General features: G+C 40.1%; 1 non-coding gene across 1 annotated transcript; it reads left to right on the top strand.

Moving 5' to 3' along the window:
* The first annotated feature begins 6,469 nt into the window (after nt 1–6,469).
* LOC144999066 (small nucleolar RNA R71) lies at nt 6,470–6,576 on the top strand. The gene has a single exon (XR_013660591.1). It is a non-coding gene; the product is annotated as a small nucleolar RNA R71 (small nucleolar RNA).
* The last annotated feature ends 303 nt before the right edge of the window (nt 6,577–6,879 follow it).

Raw genomic sequence — 6,879 nt, 5'->3', positions numbered from 1 at the left:
AAACAATAGCATGCTAGGTTATACAAATCAAACACAAGCAATTTTTACCAACTAAAATTAATCCAGAAACATTTAACTATTCATAAGTTTAAAGCTTCATCTAGCTAAACAAGAGTAGCTAGATTCAGCTGCTCATCATAGCAACTAAATCAACACAGCTAAAAATAATGAAAGACGTGTTCTTATTTAACTAAAATATTAACTCTATTCTTTTTGGTGTTGAAAGCCTCTTCCAGAACCTTTCTTCTGCTCTGAATCGTCTCCTGGAACTCTTTCCTTCTGTCCAAAAAGTTCTCTTTCGTAATAATCAGGAGCACTTAAATAATCTCCAAAAACCCGCGCCACATCGTGGCCAGCTGTGCCACGTCATGGGCTTCAAGCTATCCATATCTTCCAAGGAAATCCTCCGTGTCGCGATGTCTATCTTCTGGAAAACCCATGCCACGTCGTGGGCTTCATCTCCACGTCGTGAATTAAGTGTTTATCGAGGATTTTATTATTTTCTTGTCTTTCAAGCCTCCCATGTTCCACATATTGTCACTTTTGGTCCCTTTCTTCGAAAATCCTTTATATTGACTAAAAATAACAATTTAAAGTCATAAGTATCATTATTCTAAACATATTATCAATTTATTAATAAAAATGTACTTAAATATTGCCTAAAAATAGGTATAAATATGGCAATATCAAAATACCCCACACTTAGGCTTTGCTTGCCCTCAAGCAAATTTAAACTTAATTCTTAATTACTAACACCACACAGAACAATCCGACTCTAGTTCAGCCATTATGCCAAGACCTCAACGCATGCATTTGTGTCTAAAATTTTCCTAAGTACCCCCCCCCCCATACTTTAAATACTCACAATCTTCATAAACACTCGCCTATTTTTTCCGAACAATGCTCATTTTATGCAACCCTCTGAATCCATCCGCAGAAAACCTCCTTATCCTCAAGGTATTTTTAGTTGATCAACCTAAGCATACATAATCTAGAATTACAATTTATGATACCAATATGGAGCTCTTTTGGAATTCTTCACTTCCTTGACATTTGTTCTTTGATTTCTTTGAATTCACCACCTTATTTGATTTGATTTCTGGTATCTTCAACTTTTGAATTTCTTGGAATTTTGATCTTCACACTTTAATTTTGATGCTCCAAAAATTCTTCAAACTTTTTTCGTAATTCTCTCTTTTTTTTACATTACATGTACCTCACTTTTTTCACTCAAAACCTACATGCTTAAGCAGAGGCGCTCAACCTCAACCTTTATTGGTTAATGATAATAATTTTCCTAGATACATTTCAGGTTTAGGCTGCTAAACATATTGCATCCCTCAAACCAAGTGGGGTTATGTTTTTGTTCCATGATTTCACTAAAATAAGGGAGGCCACAAATGCACTATAACGTGTATTAGCTCAAGTAAACATTTGAACTTTCATCGGATCATCCCGCATAACACTAGCAATAAAGTCAAATTATTATTACTAGATTCCAATTATTAAAAATTTCAATTTTTTTAAAATTTTCAATTTTTACTATCAAATTCTATGATTATTTAGCAATTTGCTTTTTTCTACCCCTACCCCACACTTATTTCATACAATGCCCTCATTGTATGCATAAAAATAAATCAAAATTAAAGAAAAAGGAGAAAAAGGAACAGACTCCCCTGGGATAGTGGTGTGGACATCTCCAAAAGTGTGGAAAACGTGTGTCTTTAATATGGACTTCCAAAAATAGAAACTTGGTGTAGAACTCGGTGAATATGTAAATAAACCACGAACATGACTCGAAACTTTAATTCTTCAAAGTGGGTGTTTGTAAGTAGAAATGTGAAAAAGAAAAAAAAACCGAGACAAGTCATGGCAAAGAGCACCACGTCATGACATGAGATGAAAACGCGAACAACAGGCTACTTTATTTCTTCAAATTGCATGAGCGCCACGACGTGGCGCAAGGAGCCCACGTCGTGGAAACTGGACATCAGAAAAAAAAAAAAAAAAAAAAAAAAAGACCTTGCTTCTGTAATGCATCCTAGCAGCTTGACCAATGTCTAAATGGTTTAAGACGCTTCTATGTAAATATACTTCCCAACTGTAACCTCTCTCCTACTAATATACCCCACACTTATCTTGAATTGTGGGTTCCGACTTACGACTCTATGCTTCCTTGACACGACTCGAAAGTTAGCCTTATATGCTCCTAAGAATTCCAATGCTAATCTGAAAAATGGAACAACCCAAAAGAAAGAGTAACATCATAGTTAAATAATGTTGTACATTAAACACCAAATTCAAACATAAAAAAAAAACTAAAAACTAAAAACTAGCCACAAACAAAACAATATAAAAAGAAAATAGAATCAATCATCATCTTGATCTTGCGCTCCACTTGGCCCTGCCCCATCATTCTGCGGACGCCATAGCTCCTCCCATGTCAGAAAATAAGGATACTGTGGTGGCATAGAAGGTGGTTGGGTCACACCCAAATGCGAATAAATACCCTCAGTAAGCTGGGTATGGTAAATGGAATGCCCCCGTAGATTATCCAAATACGCTCCCACCCGACTCTGAAAAGGGTCGGTGGGCACTCCCTGCACATACTGCAAAGCAGCACGCTCTCTCTCGACTTCACCTCTAGCTTGCACATTCCGACGTCGCGGTCTGGCTGGTGGTTTCTGCCCTGGTTGCGCCTCCTCTTGCTCGTCATCTACCGGAGGTATAACAAAACGACCCACGATATTTACCACTGCTCGCATAACTCCCAAGACTTGAATGGTCAAATTTGTATCCAGGAATCGAGTAAGATTCCTCACAAAGTCATGGGTCAAAATATGATATGACCTAGCAAGGCGAGTAACCAAATTCCCCCTTGTAATCGGGCTCCCGGGCCTAGAATTGGCCGCTTTCTTCCCCATGAACCTTGCGAACATATAAGGTAAATCACAGCAAACTCCTGGAGTAATAAGAGTCCATAAATAAAACAGATTCTGAATGGGGACTTTATCACCATGATGCTTGTGATTTATTGAAAAAGTGATAAGGCGGTGTAAAAATCAGAAAACAGGATTCCGAATTTGTGACTCACTCGAGTCACGAGTGTTGTACTCATGGCTAGAAATGCCCCGCCAGAACTGCACATCCATAACACCGGGAGCAAAATCCCGAACGCATCCAAGCAAGAACGGTATGAAAAACGGAGATTGTGTCTCCACTTCGGTATAAAGGCCCATACGCCAAGCGAATTCCCGAAGACTACACTCTTTATAAACACCACCCAAACGAAATACAAGTGCCCGGTTGTAGGTGAAATCAAGGGTGCATTCCTCGAAGCATACGGTAGAGAAAAACTCCACCGATAATTCCCGGTATACGGGTTCTTGAATGGCAAACAAATTCCTCCACCCGTGACAAGTGAAAGAAAATTGATCTCCAACATATGTCTTCGACCAATAATGTTCCAAATCAGCTACCATACCCACTCCACCAAGCCATCCCCAATCGATAATTGGGGCTATTGCAAACTCCCTATTGTAGAGCCATCCAAGTCGATTCTCGTAAGTAGTTAACAATGGTCGGGGAATGTTTTGAGGAAACTGGTATAATGGATGTATACTTGCTACATCTATTGGGTTTTCCTCCTGTGGAACAGCTCGTCGTGGTCCCATTTTTGCATACATAATCAAACCAAAATAGAAAACATCCAAAATATTAAAACAATTTAAGCTATCTGCCAGAAGTCACGACGTGGCCAGACTACGCCACGTCGTGGGCCGCAGTCGGTCACAACTCTTGGATCGGTCCTTTTATATGCCATTTCTACCAAAATTAATGATTGGGGTTTGTTCCTATGGACGTTTAAGGGACATGCAACCTAGAATCAACAACTAGTTCCAACCAATTTCGTGAATCACATAAACCCTAACCATGAAAATTTAAAATTGTAAGAACTAACTACAAATAATGAGTAGAACACATACCAAGTAGATTAATTCGCAAGATCTTGCAAGGAAATTGGAAGTAGCTTAAGAAATTGGCTGTGGGGTTTTGTTGTTCCCGTTCGTGCGGCAGTATCAAGTGGGGAATGAGGATATTGGTCAAAGGGTTTTAAGGAAATGGTCCCCCCTTACTTTTTAAATTCCACGTCGTGGCTTGCTATGCCCACGTCGTGGGCCTTAAAACTATAATCTAATCCCGTGTTTTCATTTTTCCCACGACGTGGCTGGCTATGCCCACGTCGTGGAAACTACCTAATTGCAAAATGTTATAAAATCTCACTATTTAACTAACTAATTTTGCATCTTATTCATTAATTAATGTTCCCCACAACTAATTCTTTACTAATTATCAGTTATTAGATGATGAGTTGATGTCTTTCCTAATTAAAAAGAAAAATTTAAAAGAAAAGAAAATGCAAACCAAACTCGGGTTGCCTCCCGAGAAGCGCTTCTTTTTCTTGGAGTCTTGAGCTGGACTTCGTGCCTTCTACATTGAATCTTCTAAAGAATCCACCATTAAGATCTTTTGTTCCTTGAACCGCCGCTTGTAAGCTTGAACTCGCCTTTTATATGCCTTCTTTGAATTCTCCTTTTTAGTTTTTCCCTCTTCTTCAAGCTTGCGTTTTGTGCCCTTAGTTTGTTCCTTGCACTCCATAGCATCCTCCTCTTCTTTCACCACCTGCTTTGTTACTCTTGAAGTGACCTCTTCTTCATCACTTGTCATTTCCTCATCCTCTTTGCTCACCCAAGAAGGCGGGCTCTTGTAAGCTATGACTTCAATCAAGTATGGAACAGATTCCCTCGGTTTTGTCCTTTTGACTTGATGAACTACCTTTATCTCTTCTTCCATAAGCATTTCCAGTTCTTCTAGTTCATTCTCTTCGTTAATTGTGAACACCTCATCTTTATCTTCTTGAAAGTCATCTTTTATCCCAAAAACTTCTTGTTCATCTCCAACCCTCAAAGTGAGCTTAGACTCGCGGATATCAACAAGAGCTCCAGCAGTGTTAAGCAATGGACGCCCAAGGATTAATGGAACATCCAGGTCTTCTTTCATGTCCAAGACTACAAAGTCTATTGGAAAAACAAATTTTCCAATTTTTACCAAAATATCCTCCACGATGCCCCGGGGTTGTGTCACCGAACGATTCGCCATGTGAATCTTCATTTTTGTAGCCTTCATCTTCTGAATCTCCAATTTTTGATAAAATGAAAAGGGCATCAAATTAATGCTAGCCCCAGAATCGGCTAAAGCATTAACATTCATATTATTCCCAAACTCACATGGAAGAGTGAGGCGTCCAGGATCCCCCATCTTTTCTGGTGTTTCTCCCAACACAGCTTTTGAAGTTTGTTCACTTAGAATCACTGTAGACTGCTTCTTTAATTGCCTTCGAGTGTCTATCAAATCTTGCAGTAATTTCTGGTTCTCAGGAGCTTTGGATAAGGACTCGACAAAGGGAATATTAATTGGAATCCCCTTTACATGCTTTACAAACTCTAAATGCTCCTTCTCCAGTAGACTAAGTGCAGCTCGGGTGGGAAATGGCAAAGGTGGCTGATAAGCTAGAACGGGCTCAAAGGATTTTTGATCAAACATGCGCCACGTCGTGGCGAAGCTGGTTCAGCAACTTCTTCACTTTCGAACTTTAACTTCTTTGGTTTTGGATCGGGCTGCTGTGGTTCTTCTTCCAATGCCTCCAGGAACTCAGAGATTGCTTCTTCTTCAATATCGATGGCCATTACGTGAGATTGGGTCTTTACTTCGGGATTCTTCGGGGACAATTGTTCCTGAACTAGAGTGGCTAGTTGACCAAATTGTACTTCAAGGTTATAGATGGAGGCTTGCTGATTCTTTATCAATTTGTTGTTCCATAATGGCAGAATCAGTGGCATCGTGTCTCTTTTCCGAAGCTTCCATAAACTTCATCAAAATGGTCTCTAGGTCGGGTTTCTTCTCGGTTAATGGCTGCTCCTTTTGATAAAAGCCTCGGCCTGTCTGCCTATACTTCTCTTCTTTTTGCTTCTTATACTCTTCATATGGCAGCCACTCCTTCTTCGGTTTCCTCCAGTCCTCATCATACTTATCCCCACTAGAGTAGCACACTTGAGCTTTCCTGTTCCCAAACTCATCTACATTGCAATCCTTGGTCAAGTGTGGACCACTACATTTCTCGCAACCCACTCTTATGGCATGGATTGACTGGTCCATTTGTGTTATCCTTCGATCCATATTATTCAGCATGGCCATTACAGCTGCTATTTCTTCAGTTTGGGCCCCTCCACTACATTTGATTCCATCTTGCCTAGGGTTGTGATATTCGCGAGAGTGCTTCGCGAATTCTTCAATCAACTCCTTGACCTCCCTTGGATTTTTCTTTGTTAATGGTCCTTGAGAGTCAAGGAGTTGTCTCGTCATAACGTTGACCCCATCATAGAAAATTGATATCTCTTGTTGCACATTTAGATCATGCTGAGGGCAATTTCTGAGCAAGCCCTTGTGCCGCCCCCATGCTTCGTATAATGACTCCCCCATCTGTTGCTCAAAGTTGGCTATTGCCTTCTTGAGTTTGCCTATCTTGGATGGAGGGAAAAACTGGTCCAGGAATTGCTCACGCATTTGAGCCCAAGTGGTGATTGTACCCGGTGGAAGTGATTTTAACCACTCCTTAGCAGCTCCTTTGAAAGTGACGGGAAGCATCCTAAGCAAGACTATGTTTCTGTTGACATTTGGGACATTGAAGTAATCCGCAATGTCATTGAGTTCATCTAGATTCTTAAAAGCATCCTCATGATCTTGCCCAAAAAATGGGATATCCTTAAGTGTAGTCAATATGTGTCCCTTCAACTTGAATGTGGCAGTGGCAGGTATTGC

This window comes from Lactuca saligna, chromosome 5 (genome assembly GCF_052625555.1).
Source record: "Lactuca saligna cultivar CGN05327 chromosome 5, ASM5262555v1, whole genome shotgun sequence".
NCBI lineage: Eukaryota > Viridiplantae > Streptophyta > Magnoliopsida > Asterales > Asteraceae > Lactuca > Lactuca saligna.
Note: the sequence above shows the minus strand (reverse complement) of the source record. Positions and strands in the feature narration are given on the sequence as shown.